This window comes from Parambassis ranga, chromosome 20 (assembly GCF_900634625.1).
Source record: "Parambassis ranga chromosome 20, fParRan2.1, whole genome shotgun sequence".
Taxonomy (NCBI): domain Eukaryota; kingdom Metazoa; phylum Chordata; class Actinopteri; family Ambassidae; genus Parambassis; species Parambassis ranga.
The window spans coordinates 7,042,206-7,067,038 of NC_041040.1; positions in this window are offsets into that span (position 1 = coordinate 7,042,206).

Genomic DNA, 24,833 nt, shown 5'->3' on the forward strand with positions numbered 1-24,833 from the left:
CTTAGTGTAGCTGACTGAAAATTTTTATGTACTCCCACCCTTTTGCACCCCTGCACTCTCACACTCTTTGCTTCTGCTCTCTGACCCTGGCTGTGGTGTCCCGCAGGGCCATGAGTGTCCCTGTCAGTGCAGCTCCAGCTGGGTCAGGAAATGCTGGACTACTCCCTCTGTGCACCCCTAACGACCCCTGAAGACCCCGAGGTGGCATTTCCCCTCCGATTAGAGCTAAAAATACGGAGGCTGCTCTCTGAGGCGCGGCCCCTGGGTGATCGTGATGGAGGGAGGAAGGAAGCCGCTTTTCCTGCTCTTCTCTCCTCTCGTAAGTCATTTGTCATCCCTCTGTCTCTACTCTCATTCTGTCTCTTTACTTGTTTCCAGTTTGTTTTGTCGGATGGAAAACTGTTCTGGACAAAAAAACAAAAAAAAACATGAACCCACTTCACCCCTACCAGCTGCGACTTGGAAAACTTATGTATCCAACGGTGCAACAAATGACAGTAAACAGGGCCATAAAAGCAGAGTGGAGGAGAGGTGGGGGGGGGGGCTGCTTTGACCTCTGGATCAGACTGGATCTAATGTGCCATTAATGCCCGGACACACTCATATAAATATGACATTAGCAAGTCCAAAACAGAGGGAAAAAAACTTGGCTCATGTTAGCTCACACTAATCGTCCGCTATGCTGGGTAAATACTGAGTTTGTGGTCCTGAATTAAAAGATTTTCTTCTCAAACAGGATGGCACAGTGTAGCCCCGGGTCAGAGCTCCGAGGGAGAAAACAAATCTCTGTCTTGATAAGCAAAACACAATTAAAATGTAATGCTTTGTGCATGGTTTTGGGAACTCATGTATTTGGCACACATGACAACAACATTGTGCCAGTAACATAAAATATGACTCCTGTGATTGGATTAAAACGGCTAAATCCTTTGTACAGACAGCCTCAGCCTCAGATATTAATGGACATCCCAGTGATGTTGTTGACTGTCTTTATTCTGAAGCCGTGCATGCAAAAGCTGTTGAAGTCTGTTAAACGCAGGGATTAGTGGCTTGATTTGTTTGACATGTTTACAACAGAGCAGGTGCACGTAATGATAACTCATGATTGATTCTATTCACGCCCCCCATCCTAATGTAACAACTTTGATCCACCTTTTCCAAACTGGCAGGAAGGCCGGCGCTTTGAACTGTATGATGCATAATGTAGGATTTAGTGTCAGTCAACCATGAGAGGCCTGTTTACTATCTGCCTACAATATTTAACCCATAACTTTAGTTAAATACAATACAGTGCACAACAGATAAACCAAGCTGGAGCTTCATCCTTAACGGCTTGTTCAGAGAGCGAAACAAGTGTTAACATTGTTGTGAAATTAGGCATTAAATCCTGGGAGGCCACAAGGCAAAGAAAAATCTTGTTGAGCCACTTTGTTGTAATTTTAAGCGTTAAAGCGTAATCAAACTACAAAAACCCCATAAATAAAGAGTAGACGTGGACCATTTGGTTTGGTGACTTCATGCAGGCTTAGCTGCATTACAGTAGCTGGCATGCTAATCACTAACATGCCAGCCAGTCAGGAACATGTTCATTCAAACCCCTAATTTTTCAGACAAGAGAAAAGTTTCCTGAGTGTATCTTAGTAGACTTGGAGCTCTGTTGCTAATGGAGCTTTGTCTCAGTTCTGGTGCTCTATCTTCACAGCCTGCGTTTCCCCCTTCAAAGGCTCTTTTTTCAGTTTGGATCCAAATGTTAGATCTCTCAGTCAATATTACAAACAAAATGAATGTTTCTATTTTGGACTTTTACTTTGAAAGTAACATAACAGGTTCAAGGATCGATATTTCAGTGCTTGAAAAATGAACGTGTGCATATCTCTGTGTGTTCATAGGTGCAGCAACTTGCACAACAATAGCTGAAATTAGCCACAACTGGAGCAATCTCCTTTTGTGTGCTTTAAGATAACCCTGTTTTAAACCTTAACCAATAGTTTTTTATGCCAGATCCAACCACGATTAAAAACAAAACTTAAGAGTGGATGAAAGAAAAACAGCTTGTGGTATCAAGGGGACTCAAACCCCTGAACCCTGACTGAAAGTCTGCCGCATTGCCTGCATGTCCACCATTATCCCCAAGCTGCCTTATCTATATGTTCTATTAGCAAAGATGCAACCAAGTGACTCAGACTCAGTGGATGTGTTACCGAGGCTGTGCAGATCCTGGCAGAGCACTCTGCAGGGAGGTGTCTGAGCTTGCCCCAATGACAAGTCTTGAGTCCCCTGGTGAACTTGTGCAGTTGGAGTGGTTGGTGGTGGGAGCGACAATGAGGAAGAGCATGGATGTTTGAATGGGAGGTGACATAACAAGAGGGCAGATTATATAGTGTGGTTGAATAAATGAAAGACAGAGAAGACGCAGGACAAGAAAGACACATGTGAGATCCGGGCCCAGTCCCATCGTTGAACTACAGTAAAACTTCTAAGATGACGTGTTGCAAGATCAACAAGAAAATTCAGGTCTTTTGAGGGAGGGTTCAATAACGCCCGAGGATCTGCTGTGTTAATGAGCAGCACATTCAACAGTAAACCCAGGAGCCAAACCATGAAAAACTTTACAATGAATGCAACGAGTAACGTCTGTAGGAGTAGGTATTTCTGATGAGTGCTGCTGATTGGTTAATCTCAGCATCTCTGTTCTCTTCTGAAGTTAAATGGGCCTGCCCTGTGTACCTACAGTTAAACTACAGGTTGTCCCATGGCTAAGATAACTTCTGAATATGATTTTAACTTTAAGGCCAGTTCATTTAAGCTTTGTGAGCATACAAATGGAAAACCAGAAATTGTAGCTGTCTAAAACTCAACGTACAGTACAAGAAAATGACATAAAAGTTGTGCAGTATGCCAAAGTACTGAGCAAACAGTCATTTCCCACTGGACAGCTTTGAATATGAAAATTACAATTATACTTTTGGGTCATGTTTGTCTTATAAATCATAACAATTATGCTTTGGGTTTTGCTATGCTGCACTCTGACTCACTTTCACACATGTGATATTTCTCTTTTAAGACCTTGTTAATACTGATGAGTCATGTTTCCAGTTCTTCAGCTAACTGAAAGGTTGCTTTGTCAGAGAGATGAAATTTTAATATACAGTAGGCTCTTGTGTAGATTGATTTGTGAGTGCAGCGGGCATTTGTGAGGCCATATCCGGGCCAAAAGGGAATGAAGTCAAATTTAAACATGAAGGCGGCTCCTCCTGAGCTGGGTAAGGCTTTATTTTTGGATTAAAATTGATATTTTCTCTGACATTCGGTCACTTCCTAGTTTATACATTTTTTCCTTTTGGGTGTCTCTTGTTCTCACCCATGTTCACTTTGTGCTCTCTCTGACCTCGCTGCTGTCTCAGCTGCTGTCCGTATGATCAAAGCTGTCATTACAGCTTATTTATATTTTGAGGCTGACTCCTGGTCTTTCCGAGTTAGAAGATAATTACCAGCAAGCTCATTTTGTGGAGCCTTTTGTGGTTTTGTTAGGAAGCAGAATAACAAATCAGACCAATTGGATAATAGCTGGAGACGCACAGACAAATACATGATTGCACTTCTATCTTGTTAAAATAATGCTTCCCCCAACCCTTAATCCGACCCTTAAAGGTGTGTCAGAATGTCCCCAAATTCCATGAACATTCCTAAAAAGAAAGATAGATCCATTATTTTGTAAACATTGTAGTTGCTATTGGTTTTATTGTAGCAAAACCAGCAACGCACTTAAATGGAAACTGGCAGGTTGTTACTCATTAATTGAGAAGGGGCCAGAGGGGTTATAAAAATGGTAGGGTTTAGGAAAAATAGCAATTCAATTAAGATTCAAGAACGATTCTTAACCCTAACATCAACCAAAAATACATCATAAAACACAGTGATGTTACTGAGGATTAATCATTAGCATTTTAACTATAAAATGTCTTTAGTCAAGCTTAGTCAGCCTAGTCCTTCACTCACAATCACTGATATGGTTTTGTTGACGTGCACACCGACCAACTGTCCAACTGTCCAACTGTCCCATCTCATTAACCCCTGGCTGTATTCCTCTCACATATCTGTCCCGCCACATCCCCAAAGAAGCAGCGTCCAGCATCCAAACAGAGGCTGTTTTTTTTCTCCTCCGGGACAGGCTGGTGCCAGGGAGAGCGCTGTGGGTAAACCTCTCACCCCCACCACCACCCTGACAAACAAACCACAAACAAACCCGCTGGGGCCCCAGGCACCAACACAACCACCGGCCCCAGCCCCTCAGTCTGCCTGAGTCAGCTGGCTGGATTCAAGTGTGTGTGTGTGTGTGTGAGGGAGAGATTGTTTAGGGTTAGTGTACCCTGAACAAGGATTTCTATTACAATGTCAGGAGCTACACACACAGTGTTAAAAAATAACCAAATAACCAAAATCACTGACAGAAATCATAACATATAAATATAACATACTCTTCTATTATTCTATTATTAGTCATGGTCACAGCAGTCACCACATCACATGTAGTCATATAACAGTACAGCCAGTTAAAGACATTGTTGTCATTAGTACCACTCACAGAAACAATGCTAACATGCTGATAACAGGGTTTTTAAATAGTGTTTACTATAATTTTATTGATTTTAAAGGTGGTTTGGTTTATGGCAGTAAGTACATCTTTACATCATCAATGTAAAAAACTACAACATGGAAATTAAAATAAAAAAGTAAATAACAAGAAAAAGAGTCTGTGACAAGCTGCTTTGAATTGAACCAATCTGTTTGTTTTAATCTAACATTGAGAGTAGCACCAAACAAAAGTGTACTGCTGAAGCTCTTGAGTGTAGATTTGAATCCAACAGTTCTTTACAGTTTATTCTGACTGATCCAGGATCGTATACACAAAAAATTGCAGCAGTCCATCTAATAGCTGTGAAAATATTCCAGTCTGGACTGAAGCGGCTTGCTGACCAACAAACCAACACACTAAGAATAATGTATTTTTACCGTCTCCAAACTCCCCCAGCTTGCAGCTAAAGTAGGAGCATCTTACTCAACTCTGTGGTTAAATAAAAGCTGATTTACAGTAGGTGTTGAGTTTACACTCTGCCCTGCTGTAGGCCAATAAAACAGCTCTGTTATAAGCTTACATACCCCTCATAAGTGTGTTTATATGTCCAAAGGACTGCGTGGATATGTCAGGCTTTTATAATGGAGTCATTTAAATCATGCAGCCTTGATAACATGTTCTCTGTTATCAACATGTGCTGGAGTAGTTTGTTTAGTCTGACTGGTTTCTCAGCACTATTTTTAGGGTGTGTCTACATATCCTTTTTATTGTATATTATAAAGAGCAAATAAAGTGCAATTATGCATCACAGTTTAAAGGCCACCAACGGTGTTTTTTATTTTTACCACAAAATAACTCTCAACTCTGATTTTTCCTGACTTAAATTGTCATTCCTGACTCAGCTGGCTGCAGGTTTTTAAAGGTTTAAGGGATGATGCTGTAGCCGTGAAGCTGTTTTTAAATGTTTTTTAGTTTGTTTTGTAACACGATGACATCTTTACACAGCTGTTCATCTGTACAGGTTACAACTGGCAGAGACAGAAGCTACAAACGGTGATTAGCTCCAACAAGAGGGGAGGATAATTATTAAAAATTACTCCTGACAGTAGCTCAACGCAATTCCTTGTGAGATCAGCACATTAAAACTCTTTCAGTGTGAGCAATGAGCGGCATGAAATTACAGTTGGAAGTGCCCGAGGAGAATCCGGGGATGGAACAAAGACTCCCTCACTTCCTTCAACTTTAAAGGCAAAATTAAAACCTCCAACGTTTAAAGGAATAAACAATTAGACGTGTGTTTTTTTTTTTATACACACACACTTTGTCTGTCCACATGACACAGGTAGGCCCGCAGCCAGAAGCCGACATCACACCCACACTCCAGCGCCTTGGGGGCGAGAGGGCAAGGAGGGATTTTGGAAACTAATGTTCACTTGGCCCATCTAATGAAGCATTTAATGCACAGCCCTGGGAATGCAGAACAAGCATGATTCATGCAGCAATTAAACCATGCTCCAACATCTACTGGAAAATTAAAAAAAAAATCAAATGCTGCTGCCGCAAGCTCAACAATGTGTCAAAGAAATAAAACGTGTGTGCACAAAGTTTGATGTTGTATAGGTGTGTAATGATTTGCTGTGCATTTTGTGGCCATTTCTGCTCAGTGTTTTCTTTAATGAGGAGGTGGAGTGCAGAAATGGAGTGGTAATAACCGCTGTGTGTTTGTTCTAGCCTGTTGGATGGGAGTTGCCACAGTGAAGAACAAACTGGGTGCCAAACAGAGCATTTGAAAGCCAATTAATACCTAATGCTTCAGTAGTGTGTCATTCAGTGGTGAGAAAGTCAAAACTAATGCAAATATTCTTGTCACTAATTTTTTTCAACATAGGTCAAAGAACTCGAGCCACAAGAAACTACTAACAAATGAATAACAAGGCTAAGAGTCTATAACCACCATGCTTGTGTTTATCTTAAGGTAACCAAGGCTGAAATTCCACTATGAATCTGTCAAACCGGTGTGAAGACAGATCGATGTTGTGTTTTGCTCTGTGAAAGTGAAATGACGATGAAGATTACCTCACTTAAAAAGCGCTACATTTTCTTCTATTGAAAGAGGCAGCCCGTCCTCACCAGGAAAACATTAGGTTGATATTTCATTCCTTGAAAACACAATGTGTGTGTGTTTCTACAGCCACATCTCTACATGTTACTGGGTTACAAAAATGGCAACCATGCTTGAAAAACTTTTATTTTGTATTATTAATAAGTCTATTATTAATATTAATATTGTGTGTTTTTAAAGTTAATCTTTTCATAATAGCTTACCTTGTTTTTAATGTCTACCTTTAACCAGTCGATTTATTTAAGGACAAAACCAACCCTGATTAAAAACAAACACAAACAATGGGTGAAAACAAAACAGCTTGTGGTGTCAGGGGGACTTGAACCAAGGACACCTAACCTCAGAAACATGACAAATCTGGTGGATGTGTCATTGATACAAAATGCCACATTTAATCAATAATGCATCTTTTAGATATGAAACATGGTTATGTTTCATAAACAGAAATTTACAACAAATTATCCTCCTTCAGTTTCAGTCTTGTGTGAACTTCGCTTCCTCTGTGTGTTTGCTACATATACATATTCATGTCCATTTTGTTGATTTGTGGCATTCCTGAGAGAGGTTCTGTGAAAGTATTTCCAGAAATGTTCCGTAAGACCAAAGTTCTCAGTTAAATTCACAATAGGATAAAATAAGTGTATTTATACAAATCAACAGTGGTCTCCACAGCTGGGAAACAGGAACCTAAATTCAGCCGAGCTGTTTTCAGAAGACAGGGACGTATCTGTTTCCAGTGAGAAAACCCAAAAGCCCAGACCAAATCTAACAATAATGAGGGGAGTTTTACAAGAGTAGCAACAGCAGGGCTCTTTGGAGAGAAAACATTATGATTGCATTAGATGAGCTGGCAGTCCAGAGTCGGCACTTCACTGTGGTTTTTGGTTGCTTTGTGAACACAGCTACTCACAACCTCCATCTTCAGTTCAACTGCAGGACCTAAACATAAAAGTTCACTGTGTATTGTTCCTCGGCAATTACACAGCCATCCCGTGTTGAACACAATAGAACCAACACAAACAGAAACCTGATATTCCTTTGAGCAGTTCACTGTCCATTCAGCTTGAGGAGAGCGACAGGGAGAGGGTGTGTTCATGTGTGTGAGGAGAGTGTGTGAGAGCAGGACAGACATTTTTAACTCAACATCATATTTCATTCCATAAATGATCCCTGTTTTCCTCACTCAAAGCGGAGCTCAGAGAGGGGAGGAATGCAGGACTATCTTATCCAGCAGCTATTAGTTGCTATAGCATCAGTTTTATGATGATACAGTGAGAAATGGGTGCATGTCGAACACCACCCAGCTGGATTATTGATAATTGGGCAATATTTACAGTGCTCCTTGGCTGTAATGGGTCAGTTGTATTTACCTAGCGATAAGGGTTTATTGCTTTTATGACAGGGAACTAAAGCAATTACCAGTGCTAGGACAAACAACCTGCAGGTTCCTCCCTGTGTGTGTGTGTGTGTATTAGAGTGCTCGCAGACCTCAGCTCCCTAGCCAAATACCATCTGTGTTTTTAAGGCTGATATTTCACGTAGGGCTCCATGAAAATCAATGGATCCTGCCGTGTTTACAGTCTGGCTGATTCGGAGTTTAAAGTTCAGTCTTGAGTTTGGAAGGAGAAGCTGTTGGAGGAGTCCAGCCTCAGCTGTTATTATTGACCATTTCACAACATACACTTTATTAGTTTTTGTGTCTATTTACATTTAAGTTTAAATAATGAAAAAAATGCCACACCACTCTCAACTGCTGCAGACAAATATACACTATTGCAGGACATTGAAATCAGAAATTATTAGTTTGTAGCCCATAAAAGCCATTTTAAATGTGTGATATACATACTTTAACTGACTCTTTAAGTGTTTTTATATATTTGAGCAATAAAACAAAAGTGCCAAACTTGATTTGAGTATGATGATGACATAACTACACATCACTCACAGCACAAAGGTTTATCTGTCAGAGACGCTGAAATGAAAACCAGTTCAGTGTGCTTCAGTTGCTCCTGCACTAAGTGTGTGCCAGTTATTGGTTTGCCTTCGAGGCAGTTATAGGTTTGACTTTGGGTTTTTTATTCAGACAAACCACATGGTCTCTTGCTTGGGGTGCCTGCCTGTGTTTCATTTGAGGGTTTAATGTGTTTGCGAGAAACAGCGGGAGCAGCAGCGTCTCACTTTGCTCAGCTCAGCATGAGCCGAGAGCCACTCAGCTCTCAAACCACACTAATGCAACCAGTATATATATATATAGATGTCTTAGATGTACATAAGGAGGGCTAGAAGATAAATATTTACATTTGGATCCACATGGTCCCCAGTTAGTGCAACATTTACAATTGTAAAGCAGTGTGAGGGCTCTGTCCCTCTACTTTGGCCTAATTACTCTGTTTTCTCATCAGTGTAGCTTCCTATTTCCATAGCAGCACCATCATTTAGTGACTGTTTCCTACAATCAAATGTAATGACAGCTGCTGCTGTCTTCCGATGAGTGTGCCAAGCTCCTCATCAAACACAGACGCTGCCTGAGCAGACTTTTCTAAGGCCGGACATGACCGAGGCAGACTGGCTTTAAAACAAAGATGGTGTAAATGTGTGAGTCAGTTATCGGCTCCAGCAGAGCTATGCAAAGCCTCCAGACAGGGCTGCATTGATGTGAAAGTGTTGCCCCCTCCTCAGTGACCCTGGAGCAAAAGGGGGGGCCAAGAGGGCCAAACTGAGGGCCTAGGGTGTGATGGTTATCTCTAGGGTAGAGTTACAGAGAGCGGTTAGGGGGCGTTGTAGGGTGGTGGGCACAGGCAGGCGATCCTTCGCCTTCTAGTCTGCTTACAGAGGGAGCCACTGTTTCTCCTGGGGTCCATAGTTTCTGCTTTGACCCTCCACCACCATTCCCATCTCCCAGCCACACATCCACTGTCGGCTCCAGGGAAAAGAGGAATCTGCACCAACTGCTGCCTCTGATCCAGTCAGCCAGGGCTGCTTGTCTCACACACTCAGGCTCAGACACTGTCTAAACTTATGGTCTGACATGTCAGTCAGAGTCATATTCAGAAATCATGCCACATATTTTATTTTTAAGTCCATAAATACTTCTTTTTTGTGGCAGTAGTTCAAGAATGTTTGCCACTCAAGAACACTGACGTTGCAGTTTTCCCCTCTTCCATACATTTTAGCATCTTTTAGCTCATTGTTTTGGTTTCCACACATACAAGTTTATTCTTTGGATCCATAACTCACAGTTGCGAAGCAGTAACAGTTTTGTTGTCTGCTAATGCACATTGGCATATCAACTCAAACTATTTTTCCCTCTGTTTATTGAATTTAAAAGGTTCAGAATGTCTTTAATCTTCCATTTTCTATACATTTTTATTTCAAATGCTGGTAATTTTCTTTAGAAGACATTTATACAGTATATTTCATGAGTAAGTACTGCATTAAATAGTTTGTTTGGATGTATTTTGTGCAGCACAGGCTCAAAGCATGCATGTCAGGGCCTGTGTGCATGGCCAGAAGTCAATGTCGCTTTCCTCATCCTGAATCTTATCTCCTCTGCCATCATACTTTTTCTCAAAGGAAACTGCTCTCTGTTAGTGGAAAGGAGGAGGAGACAAAATTAGAATAATATAGATGATTCCAATTCTCAGTTAATATGTGCAGATATCTTAAAATGATGGTACCTTAAGATACACAGGCAGATTTATTCAAAGAGTGCCGAAACACAAAAAACACACTAAACATGCAAAAAACTAAAACAGGCAACATGAGAACATAAACACAAAGACTAAAAACAAAAGGGCAGGGGAGACAATGGGACACAGGTGAGACACATTAGGGCGGGGCAAGCAATCAACTAGGAGGGAGCCACAGGAGGAAGTAAAACACACACAGATACACAAGGAAACTGAGACCTACTAAAAGCTCTCACAGCTACGTAAACAACAGCACCTTCAAATTGTTTTGTTTGGTCAGGATGGGCTGGTTAATGTAACCAAAACACCTCCAAACACACACGTCACCCAACAAAAACCAACATACATAAAAAATTCAGATTGAGCATATGAAACATACTTTACTACCCCTAGCTGTTAATCTTTTATGTAGAAAAGAAAATTGCTGTTTAGCTTTTTATGGTTAGAAATGAGGACTTTCAGGCCAGCCTTTAGGTTTTTTTTTACCCACTTTGGCTTCTCTGGGAAAATGCAGTGAGGCTAAAACTAACAGAGGAGTGTAAATTCTATAAAATAACAGTGTATCCTTGATCCAGCAGTGCAATTTTTTTCTCTCTGAACTCAGTACACACTGGCTGGTGCTGTGACCCATAAGCCAGAACCCGTGACCAGAAGTTAGTGATCTAATGAAGCCAGCTCTGCTTGACTGGAAGTGACTGGAGGTGGCATAGAGGCCATCATTCCATTGACCCACTTTATATACATAACAGCATTTACTCTGATGACATTTACAGCAGCTCGTTAACGTTGACACACAATCCACTCCAGCTCCTGCATGATCCACATCACTTTCACTGCCTCTCATTAAGAAATAATACACTGGAGAAAATAATGCTGAGTCTGTGCCAGACTTCTGTCATATTAAGGGAGAATTATGGGGAGAAAATATTCGTCATATTCAGACTGTGACTGAAAGTGTAGCCTTAGACGACAAGCGTGATACTGTAGCCAGAATATGTCTTGGCAGCGGCACAGGGAGTGTGTATAAATCTAATCTGTCTGAATGTGGTGCACAGAGCCAACAGTTAACCAGCCTGTTGTTCAGTGATAGCCCTTTAGATAGACCAGGCTTGCAGGAAACTGATTAGATACACTAAGAGTAAATACAGAACCAGGCCAATGCTCTCTGGCACTGAGCTGCAATTAGACTCAATTATCATATTAAAAACACAAGGAAGGAATGTGACTCCCGTATCTATTTTCAGCTATCTGAGTGCAGCACTATCTGCTGCAGGCTGAAGGCCTGAGCTGACGTTATTGCATGTTCTGATGTCATGTCCATGTCTGCAGATGAGGATTTGTAACACAGTTATCTGACTGAAAGTAATGGATTTATATTGACACTGCAGTACATGTTTGGTTTTGTTGAATGTTAAATAAAGGTTGTTACAGCAGGCAGGGAGCTTTGCAGGACATTGGCAGAGAGGGTGTGGTAGACCCTTGGCAAGCTAACAAGAACTAGTTGAAGCCTTATTTTTTCTATCCTTTGGGAGCTGACCCGTCCCTGCAGCCAGTCTCGTTAGGATCTCCTCCTTCATCCCCTCTGTCAGTGTTGTTAAGGACCTCTTCCCTCCCCCAGGGGCCTCTGGTCCCTACAGTCTGACCTGGCCTGCCACTTTTCTGCCTCATCTCCCTTCCTATCACTCTCCTCTCTGACCTCTCTGTCAGTCATGACCACAGGTCAGCAGTCACAGGGATAATAGCCTTGAACGCTGCAGGGAACAAAGAGACGAGAATGCTTGCAATGCTTGCACACTACAGAAAAGGAGACTGAGGTTCTTCCTCTGCCTCTTCTGTGTATTAGTACTTACTGTGTGGTTTACTCGGTGGCAGCAAAATACACCGAATGTGTTCCGCAGATGTCCCTGAGTGAGGAGAATGAAGGAAAGGGAGGGAGAGCAAACAGGAAGTGGAAACCATCACACAGGGCCAGGGAGACATCCTCCCATTCCTCAAACAGTCCTTAGCTAATTGGCTTGGCAGGTTAAAGGCTTTTAGCACATGGAGAGGCTGGAGACCCCCTGATAACTCAGACTCAGCAGACAGCACAGCGTCATCACTGACAGAGAGATATGACAGCCAGCCCAGTGCCACCAGAGCACTTTCACAGTTGCAGCGCAATCATAGCTGTCTAACAGTAAGGCAGTGTCAATTATTTTCATGTTTGTTTTAACTGGCTCCGACTCCCCCCAGACAGTTTCCATGTCAGACCCTGGGAGCTATTCTCTTTTCCCTCTTGGTATTTTGTGAGCCATCCAGGGCTCCTAAATTAGATGCTTCAAACTGGTTTTACTGCGGCCTATCATCTCCTCTTGGCATTGTTGCAGACGTCAGGCCTCGCAGCCCCTGTTCTGCTGTGATGAGGCGATGCTTTTGGAGGATTCTCTCTCTCTCTCCCACTTAAACTTCATCATTCTTTTGGTTCAGAAGCCACAGCAGCTGTTTCAGGACGCATGATTCTTGCGCTAGAAATGGACTTGCAGGATATGGTCTTCCCACCAAGAAATCTTTTTTCTTCATAATATATCCATACAAACCCTTCTTTTGGTACGGCTCCCGCTCATAATACCTCATCTGTCATCTCAGGGGCTTAAGGAGGTGGCAGTGAGTGATGAGCTGGAGAAGAGAACGGAAAGGAAGGAACTACCATACACCAACTGCCTCAGCACTGTGATTATAAATTGTCACAAACAACAACAATAGCAAAACAACACTTTATGCATACATCATCCTGAAGTCAGACTGTGGCTGAAGTGGATTCTGGGATGCACAGTGTGAGGCAGGCTGAAGCTGAGGTGGCAGAGCAAACAGAGATAAAGAGCAGAGTGCAAGATAGGCATGAGAGCAGAGGCAAAAAGGCAGAGGAGATATCAAGGGAAAGTGAAGTGCTGGGCTGAGGAAGAAGCAATGGAGGAATATTAGGAGGAAGAAAGATGACATGGGAAGTTGGATGCTGGCTGCTGTTGTCAGTCTGTGGAAGCTCAGTAACACCTCGCTGCAGAGAGCCTTTATCACCAGACCCCCCAAAAAACCTGATAAAGACAGCTGCCACTGCATCTCTGCCATGACTGTGTGGGTTTATACTGCTGCTCCGTAAGGCAGAATAATACACATTAAAGACCTCACTCATTACTGGACTTCATTATGAGATGAGCTAGTGAAGAGATTTATGTACATGAAATATTCCAAAAGGGTATTTTGTCCTTTTCTTAATCCTGGTGTAGCTTCAAGAGAGACAGAGAGTATCAGGGTCCAGAGAGTGTGTTGACCTCTTGTCTTTTATCGTGTGCATATCAGTTTTTAACTGATTTATTTACATGTCAGTGCTGGTACCTTTATACCTACCTAGATGTCTTTGACTGCATTTGTGCATGAATGAATGAAGAATGCGAATGTGTGTTTGAGTGCCAGTTTGAGGGCATAGGTCTTTGTGGGTTATGGCAGAAACTGGGACGCAGCCTGGGTTTAGGAAGTGGAGACCGACATGCCACCAAGTTGTACAGTTCTGGAAGTGACGCTGGTGGACAGCTGGTAGTGTTGTTCTCATTCTTTCCCTCCTTTTATGCCATCTTTGTCTCCATCTTCTATTTGGCTAACCGAGTGCAGGAAATCTCCCGGACTGAACCGTGGCTTAAATGAACACTCAGACCGGCCCTTTTCCTGTTTACTGACTGCCCAACAGAAAGACTAACAGTAAACACACCTCTCCTCCACCCCTCCCTTCCTCCTTCTGTCTATCCCTCCTTGCCTTGGGGCTGTTCTGTCCTCTCCCAGGGACATCCTGGTTTGTCCCTTGACAAACAGGACTGTAGTCAGCAAAATGCATGTGCAGACAAACACCTCAGTGTCCGGGTTAAAGAAAGGCAGTTAGTTATGAGACCTTCTGCTAAAAAGGAAGATGCATTTAACGGATTGCAGGCTAGAAAAGAAAGAAGACTTAAATGAAGAAGTGATGCAGAATGCTTACTTTCCTGGATTTATATTTAGCCAACTCCTCCCCCTCCTCCATTCTAACCCCGCAGAACCCAGATCACCCAGAATAAAAATAATTGGTGGTCTCGTCTCCAGTTCTGACTGGAATGAAGTCTGTATGGAAGAGCCGCAGCTCCTGGCAAGCATCATCCCTCCGGTCTTATCCAGAGGAAGAGGAGATTTGGCCCCTGCACGGGTAAACATGCCGCGGTTTTAACCTCTGTCACCCGACATGGCTCTATCTCAGCAGACCAGGCAGAGGAATCAAAAGCCACAGGAGCAGAGGGACGATGCATTCTCTCTGGCCCAAGATGGTGACCAGCATGTTTCACGTCAGTCTTGTTGAAACAGACATGTCTGTGAAAACCCTGTCACAGCGCTAACTCCTGTCAGGATCTCCCCTCAATTTAGGGCTTATTGTTAACCTCATCCAAAGTGATTGCATGTGCTCATCGCTGATGATTGTAGCAAGCGTGACGTTGTGGAAAGCCTGTTCCTACTTGACAGTTCTCAGGCTGCTTCTCTACTTATTGAGTGTGTGTATGTCAGAGGGCCACAGTCACATGACAGGTTCTGATGGTTTCTTACCTGGAAATACTTTGATGCTTTGTTCTGTCATAAATACAATCATAGTTAAACAACATGACACAATGTCTGACAGATGTGAAATAATGAATTAATTGTGTCCTAAGGGGTTATTTCTACTTGGGATGTACATCGTTTAAACCCTGATCGGTGTATTTTAGACCCAAGCAGGAACCTCCAGGCCTGACAAGTGCAGCCTGTGCAGAAGTCTCAAAAACTTTAGCTCTAGCAGAAATAGACATGTTTACAGATTGGTACAGTATGGATCTGTATTGATAAGTTCCCTTATTGTGACAACTGTCTGGGGGTATTTGGACTTAACATTCCAGGTAAGTATTGGTCTGAACTCTTTGAGTGAGTCACGGCGCTAGCTTTCAGTTTCCGCAACTGCCTGACTGCCTCAGCTCCATTCATGTGCCACCTATTTGCCTGCATTGGGAGTTTAGGTGATGCTGACGGTCCGAGCCTCCCACAGGGATTCAAATGGCCCTTCAGAAACATACGGGTGACATCTCCTCTGTTCACACTGCACAGTCTGTGGCTTCCATAACCATCAGATGTAATAAAGTTCCTCACTTGTTGAACGCTTTGGAAAGCATGTTGTCTCTGGCCACTCAGAGTGTGCACATCAAATCCGATGTGATATCATTGGGTGTGTCAGCTAATAAACACATTAACTAGGAAAATAACATAATAAGTTGGACTTATGGCAGATCCACTGGTGTTCTTTGAGCAGTAGTTCTAAGGAACAATAACAAAAGCAAAAGTAGAAACCCTCAAATTCCCAAACAATTTAAAAAAATATTACTCTTAAGTCTCCTGCTGATTCATGAGCTAGTCAGAAAACAACTGTAAGGTCATTGTTCATTCAGCCAACTCATTACTTTCCATTCATGGCAAAAAAAAAAAAGAAAATTGCAGGTTGGGAGCTGAGAAAGGCATCAGAGAAACTGGGATAGGGTGTGGAAGGCTGATGATGTGGAGGGCTGATGATGTGGAGGCTTGACCGAATTCACACACGCACACGCTCACATGCACAAATTCATACCACCATCAGCATCAGTGTGCATTGAACTGGGAGTGGTGGAAGCACACTGGATGGAAGGGAGGGACACTGCAGGACTTATTACAGTGTTAGTGCTCTGAAGGAAGAGTCTGATGACAAGGCTGCGCAGGCATTTAGAAGAGGCTTCAAGACTGAACCAGATTTAACCAGAGCCTCTGTGAAGCTTCAGCCAAACCTCTCCACCACACCACACTGTGCTAAGCTCAGTGTGTCTGAGGGCAGAACTTTTACAGTGTGTGCTTAAACATTTAAGAATTGTATAGCATGTGTGTGTTTTGACTCTGTGTGTGTGTGCGTGCTTATGTGAATGTGTCAGTTTCAGCAGCAGCCAGGCACCAGAGGAAAACAATGGATTTTCCCTAAAGGAGGTAAAACAACAGTGGATTTATATTTCCCCACTCCCTCCCTCCCCCCTTCCCTTTGCCGCCTACAACATATTACTTTCATTGGACTGGAACAGTCTCTCACCGTGAAAAGGCTCAGGCAAAACCCTTACGTCTCCCCCTCGTGCAGAATGTAGCGAAACTTGGACGCCTCCCTCAGCAGTAATGCTACCACACACATAGCTGGGGAGGGGTTGTGGGGCAGCCGACCCCTCACCGGGGCTCCTCTCTTTTCCCCTGCTGATGTTAAAGAACTGATGACTAAACAGCAGTAGGCCATCTTATTGTATTAACTACCTGTGGCTGCTGTTGTTTTCATAATTTGGCTGACATTTATTCAGTGTAAAAAAGCAACTTTATGGGCTTACGCGAGGCTGAGCATGAAAGCTGCAGCGCGGAAAAAAGGCATAAATCTGCGCGCTATATGTGTGTTGGCAATCACAGGTTTTCACAAAATGTTACAGCCGCTGTTAAATCTGAAGTTAACAACGCTGTAAACATGTAAATGTCTGCAAAAACGCCTACATTAGATCATGACAGAGGTTTTTGTGCTAACATTTCCAAATTACTGTAATCAAAAAAACTCTACATCTAAAGTTATAGAATTAAGTCAAGAATGTGTACAGAATTATTATTTTCTTTTCCTCAAATTAGATGTTTAGCTCATTTAGCTTAGGTAAAATACTCCTATCAACAAATTTTAGCATTCAAATAAGTTAACTTTATCCACAACAGCATGGTGCACTGAGGTTATGCTTGGTCAACCTTACAGTGCATTTCATGAATGCCCCTCCCACACCCCCTAGTTTTGTGAGAGTTTTCTGTGCAAAGTTCCAAACAGGATTAGGAATGTAATATTTAATTTTTTTCCCACGTTTGACACTGCCAAATTTGAAACCAAACTCTTCACATGTCATAGTTCTGCTTCAGTTATGTTGCAATAACTGCTCGATCTGCCCAGTTCTCATCCTCAGGTCGATGTGTTCTCACAGGTGCAGTTTTACTCTGTTTTGGTACATTGTTCATCACTTTTCAGGCAACTTTTTTTATTTTTTTTTGGGCAAATTTATCCTTAAACCTGACCATGACCTGCAAACACACCTTCCAGGCTGTGATGAGGTGATACCAGTATTTAAAAGTGACTCCCTAAGGACTGGATGAGCTCATCAGACAGAACCACCCAGTGTTAGAGCGAATGAAACAGTCCGGTCAGACAGTGTGCATTAAGTAGCTGTTGGCCTGGTGAGGAAAAGCCCCTGGCAGCCAGGCTGTCTGGGGTTGAAGTTTCATTATCATCTGCTATCAAGTGTCTTCCATTGAGCCCGATGAATCACAGGATTACAGGGGAAACTGTGCATTGTTGTCTGAAGGCGTCAGCGCCTCTGATCCATGTCTCTGTACCCGCCCACCCCTGCTCCCCTTTGCCCGCCCTGGTCATAAACCCAGGCATTGCCCCCCTCTTGTTCTCCACTCTGTTACTATGTCTGTGACCTGGTCTCTCTACCACTCCGTATGTCTTCTTACCTACCCACTGGCCCTCTCTGTCTCATAATGTCTGGCCCATCCAGGAATGACCAAACCTTTGATGGATCACAGGCTGCAGCGCCACATTTACACACAATGGTTTGACCTCTGTGTTGATGGGGGTTTAATCAAAAGGTGTAAATCAGCAGGATTTATTCATTTCTCTGCAATGTTTGTAAGGCGTAGATATATTTATATTTATATTTATATAGTCAGTCAGTTTTCAGGCAACTTTTTTTTGATAATTTTATCCTTAAACCTGACCATGACCTGCAAACACACCTTCCAAGCTAAGTAGGACAGGCATCGGGCTGGTCCAGGTTTCACATACACCTGATGGCACTGCTCTAAACACCACATGCTGTTTTGTTTTCACTCACCATTGGGGTTTGGCATTAAAAACTACCATTTAAGGTTAGGCATTAAAACAGGGTAAGGGGTTAGGTCAAGATCAGGTTAGTCCTCAAATAAAAAAACACCTGCATAAAGGACCACCCTGGTCCCGGGTCAATACTACACATAAAGGTTTAGTTTTTAAATACTGAAATATCAACCTTATGTCTATGTTATGTTTTCCTGGTGAAGACAGACTGTGTAAAATTCTCGCAGATTTTTGATATCAGTTAATTGTTATTCACTGAAGTTTTCAATATGTCACTATAGAAAATGAGTTTTAAGGAACTTCAATTTTAAATGTTAATTTTGAGTAGATGTATGTGAGGCCTTTAGCATATTCTGTCTCTTAGCCTGTGAGGCTGCCTGTACGGGTCATAGCATAAAGCATTGGCTTGTCAAAAAGCAGGCCGGTAAGTGAAGGTGCTCTGTTTCATGAACTGTGACTGAACTTGTTCGAAATGGGTAGAAATGTTAGACAAATATGGTGTCTGAAAACCTCTGAAACGTCCTTCTTCCGCCCCCGCCTTAAGCACCCCCATCCGAAATCCTCCTCCCACCCTTCCTTCACCCATAGCCCTTCATCCTGTGCCAGTCCACGGCCTGACATTTTCCAAAGCTGCCAGGACAGGGGCCTGCATGTTAGAGAGAGAGAGAGAGAGAGAGAGAGAGGCCCCTTAAACTAGATTTACAGTATGTTGAGGTTTTTTTCCTTTAGCTGAGCTTTTCCACATCGGTTCAGAAAGGTCACCAATTTTCTAGTTTTTTGACTGAGCAGTAACTGATTTATTAAGATATTTGAGGCGAGTCAGTCAGTTGAAAGGTGACACCATCAACAACATTCTTGACAGTCGTCCTGTGTAAAGAAAGCAGACAGATAAGTACAGTAAATCACCCCAGTTGTTGGGATCAGGGTGAGTTAGTATACTGTAGCAGCAGAAAGGCCCTACAGCGACATGAATAACCTTCTATTTCCCTCCCCTCTTCTCCCACACACAGAGCCCTCTGACAAAGACGCCCATTTTATGTGCCATGTTTGATTTGATAAGTGGCAAATCTGAGTGACGGGACGCCTTTGTCAGGCGGAGGGGGAGAAGAAAATTCCCCGCTCTATTGGTGGAGGACAATTATGACTAAGGGACTTCTGTGAAGTTTGCATTGCGAAGTGAGTGTGTGTCTGGGAGGGAGAGAGTAAAATTGAGATAATAACCCTGCCTATTGTCTCGCCTTCAATTACGAGACAAAGGTGTGTCTTTGCCAGGGATGGAGATGAGCATGCTGCTGCCGAGGCTTCTCACGGGGCTAAATGGCCTATAATTTACTTCAGCTGTGAATGTTTGAACTTTAACATCTTGAAAGTTCACACGGAAAAGTACACAGTGATTACAAGAGACCTTGCAGGACGTTTGTATGCTGGAAATTGACCATTTGCAAATCTCCTTCCAAGAACAAGGATTATCAGTCAGTCTCACTAGACACAGTGGGCCTGACTAAAGACACATGGTGCTTTCACAGACCAGAGTACATGGTTAAATGGTTCTGTGGTCCAAAGAAACCTACAGATATATACCATCCGACTAAGTATACCTGTAGTAATAACACAATATTTTATGAATGTTTTATGGTTTCTGTTTTTGTACCAGGCTGGTTAGTTCTAGTGTAAAGTTGGGCATTTTAACATGGAGGTCTGTGAGGATTGACCTGGTTCAAGTGGGCTCTCACAGGAGTCTTTAGCACATTGGTTTCATTTTTGAAACTGAATGACGCTTAATCTAAACACAGGCAAGTTAGCTGTTTTGAGTTTGGGTTCATTTAAGTTTAATTAAAGTTTGCTTGTGCCTTAGTAGAGTTCCTACTAAGTCGCTTACCTTTTAAGTGACCCGAACATTAAGATTAAGATTAAGAAAACCTTTATTTGTCCCACAATGGGGAAATTGCGTACATATTGTTTAGTTTGAGTTATACCCAATTTAAAAGAACATTTTACAAATGAAGTCACTGTTTTTGTAAAAGAAATGTATGAAAGTGCATTGTGGATAAATCTTTTGTCACGCATAATTTAACTTCATCCACACTAACATGGCTTTCTCTCAGAATGAAAGAAGTGAAATCCACTACAAATCTACACTACAAACATAAATGTGTCCAAACAACAAAAAATCATCTGGAAATGGAAAACTAGCTGCAGAGTTAGCAATAAATTAAAAATGTGAAATCTAAGGCCTGTTGCTTCAAAAAATTCTATGTGAATTTGAGTAGTAAATCTGTTTTTATTGCAAGAACTGGAAGGCTGGACGGAGGTTGCTTGAGAAACTCCACTATGGTTTCTATCTGTTTTTACAAAACAGAGCTAATAGAAATAATGTACCCATTAGAATTAAAGTTTATTACTATAAATACCAGCAGAGATCCTATTCCTGCTGAAATTCAAAGCTCTGGACAGAAAGCCATTACCATGAGGTTCTTTTGGTTTTGTAAATTCAATAATGTGCATATCTGACAAAAAGCCAATGTTTTCCATTCATAAGTTTCTGACTGGTTCTATTACATGTCTTCTGCACCAACTCCGTTTTCTCCAGTAAGCATTTCCAAAGAGGAATGTTTTCCCACAATAAATGCAAATGGATCATGTCAGGCCCACTTAGACTCCAGATCTAGTCCCTACCATTAGACCTGCAGGTCTCCCTTGATATGAGGCTACTTTAAAAAAATAATATGTATAATATAATGTGATCCCTCACAGCCCAGGTAGTCCTGTTTAGGACATATTCTGAAAGAAAAACAACAAGGAAAATCAATTTCCTTGTCACATCGCTTGACCCAAATCAGTTTGAAGTGAGTTACATGATCCAAAAGGCCCTCCCGTTTCCTTCTGCAAACACAGCGAACTACATGGGGGTGCCAGAGAGAGAGAGAGGCCCATAAAGAGCCTCAGTCAAGTAAATACTTTGTCTCAGAGAGGCCATTATAGAAAAGGAAGTGTTTTGTCAATTCAAAACTTAATTTCCTGTGACTGAAAAAGCCACCATACAAGGAAGTTCAGTCTGTTGAGTGTATTTATGGGCAAATATGGTTCAAAACACTTATAAACACTGAGGTATGCTGGCTTTATGTTGGTTTAATGGCTGCGTTGTGTTCATGAAATGTGTTTCTTGTGTGCTTGAAAAAAGTTCCCCATATCTATTGAAGGGTTCCATAAATTTACATGCAAAGTTAAAGATTTCATAACATCCTCCGATAGACAGGCTCATAGACAGATCATAAGCTCCTTTATTTTGCATTAATAACCAGTATATACACCACAAATTAAGTCATCACATTGTGTTCTTTGGTAGATGAGTTCTTTTATAAAGTATGAAATATAACACTCAAATATAAAAGCTGTTGCTCCTGGGCAGGAAAACTGTTATATTTCCCATGTTTTACTATTGTATTTTATGGGTTTATATAGAATTGAATTAAATATAATAGCTCACAAAAGTGTATAAAATGTGTGCCAGAGGCCCCGCTGAGGCCTTTATGTTATCCAGAGGTGAGAATAAACTCTGGCATGTTGCACAATACACAATGCACTGCAGTGTGTTGGAGTTGGATTTACATTCTTTCCTGACAGCAGGGTTCGATTTCATTCATTAATTTGTTTTCTGTTGATGTATCATTTTTGTGACTGACACTCACAATGAGTCACAGATGACAGTCAGCTTGACACCACTCCTTCCTGCAGGGTCTCCCTCCCCCCCTGCTCCCCCCCCCCCCTCTGACTGCGAGCTGGACTCGAGATTTACGATGACTGATGGTTGGCGAGGCCTCTCTGCTAAACTTCTGTCAGCCACCCGGCACTCCGGTGCTGATGCGATGCTGACCAACGACCCTCCGCTAGAAAACACAACGCAGATGCACAGATTCCATTTTGGCTTCAGCTACGCTCAATCTTTATTTACTAACTGAAGATGTAATGAAGGAAAATCACACAAAAACCAGAGGTGGTGATGATGGAGGAGTTGAGGGGAGGAGGTGCCGCTAAGGGATGATGAGAGAGATTTACTGACCCAGCTGTAGGGAAATGGGACGGTGATTTGTACTTGTGAAATGTGAAATAAAATAGTGCCTCCTTTTGCTGGGTCCCATTGAGGGTTTTTGTTAGCGGATATGTTTGTTTGTGCGGGTGGGAGGGTGTGTCATGTGAGGAGGCCACGAGGAAACAGAGGTCCAGTGAAGTTTTTTTAGAGGGAGGCGAAGAGAACTGTGGAAGTGGGGGTTGTGGTGGTGGTGATGGTGGTAAGTAGCTGTGTTTTGGGTTGGATGCCCGGAGCACAGCAGTGCGTCATCAGCATTTTACTGGACCTTCTCCACTAGTGCCGTTAAGAACAAAGGCAACAAACCCAACTCACTGATGAATCACAAATGTCCCGGCAGAGCTCCAAGAAGCCTCCCGACCATGGAGGCAGAGAATGAGGAACACACACACACACACACACACACCACAAATTACCGCAGCCGAGGAGGAGACAGAGAGAGTTCCTCTGTGTAGGGAAATGAGGATTTGTGGGAGGCTCCAGTGCTCATCCACATGCATGATGAGCGTGTGTGGGATGGTCGGAGAGGAAGCACGGATGAATAGAAGAACTCCAGAAACTCTAGAGAGCTGCAGTGTTTTTACGCCAGTTGCTATCAATGCACTGACTCATTCATCTTCTTTAGGCCCAGGCCCCGGCGCTCACCGCAGGAACCATGGAAAACAAAGAATGGCCTTTTTTACGATGGAAATTTCATTTTAATGTGGATAACACTTTTCTATTTCAACCATTGTTTAGAGTGGGACGAGGGGTCATTTCAGCACTGCAGCCAGACATTCAGAATGTATACATAGGTTATATAAACATGTACAGTGCCCACTTGGGTACACTTTCAAGACTTGGTGTGGGTTTTGGACACAGGAAGCATCAAATTTTATCAAACTGTTACGGCTACCCCAGTGCTTGTAGAAAAATGAATCTATGAGTGCTGAATTCAGGGTTTGTGAAACACTGACATGTGAATTCAAAGCATATGTGGCTTGTTGGTTGGATTTTAGTTTTTAAGGCTTTTTGGAATTAGTCACGTTTACCTCAGTTTCTTTGCACAAAATGCTTGTTCAATGCTTTTTTCACATTCATTGCGTTTGTTGTTTCTGCATTATCAAAGTCCATCCATCCATTTGTGTTCACTTATCCAGGTTTAGGTTGGGCAGAGCAGCAGTCTAAGCAGGGGAAGTCCAGACCTCCCTCTCCCTGGTCCCAGCCACCTCATCCAGGAGGATTCCAAGGTACTCAAAGCACACAAGCACACACACAAATGATTGGAAGTGTCTTGCCTAGGAACACATCAGCATGAAGCCATGGGAGGGGAGCGTCCTTACTGGACAACTAGTCTACCTCCTGAGCCACAGCCACCTCCAGCAAAGTTAGAGAGAAGCTAACTGGCCTCCCTCAATGTGGAGGAGCAGCGACTCCTCCGGGATGACTGCACTTTTTCACTCTGTCTCTAAAGTAGTAGAGCCTGGCTTTCCTGCAGAGGAAACTCATATTTGACACTTGCATTAGCGATCTTGTTCTTTCAGTTCACTACCCACAGCTTGTGGTCATAGGTGAAGTTAGGAACATAGTTGGACTGGTACCGGTAAATTGAGAGCCTTACCTTTTGTCTTTTTTGAGATTTTGCTTCACTTTTTGCCATTTTTATACTCCGGTAGATTCTCAGCTGGGTTAAATTTCTATATCTACAAAGACCTCTAGTTTACACCGTAGTGGAACACATGATGCCAGGTACATCTTCACTTTTACTTGTAACATCCTTTTTTCTATGACAAATATTTTGAGTTGACATATGTGTAATTCACAGATGGAAATTGTAGCCGCTGTCAGAAGAGGTAACATGTTATGAGCTCAAACGGGTTTAAACTGTAAGAACACATGCAGTGTTTCCCTCCCCTCTTGGACTTTGTCTAGCTCATATGCTAGATATTATCCCTCTCCCTTTACCCTTATAAACACAGCTTCCACGGCAAAGGCGAGCTCAGGATAGACAAGACAGGCAATTTACTCATTTTACAAATTGGTTGGGGCTGCTGTGATCCTGCAGCTACTGTGTCCAATTAATGCTGCTGCTGCTGCTGCTGCTGAGGCCGACATGGGTTGAACTAATGGCCCTAAGGTATGTCCTGGCTCTGCATCTTTATTCCCAACGCACAGTTACACTCCCCTCTACACACACACACACACACACACAGAGGCACGCAGACATACACCACATGCATCCCCGCCACCATGACCCGGCAGTTTGGCACCAGTGTCCTCTGGGGTGGGGGAGAAAAGGAGGAAAGAAGTGGGGGCAGGAATCAGCTCAACATAAGTGGAGTTGTTCTAACACAGTGCCCTCTCTCTCGCTCTCTCTCTCTCTCTCTCTGTCAGTCTCTGTCTTGTTCTCTCACTCCCATTTCTCCCCA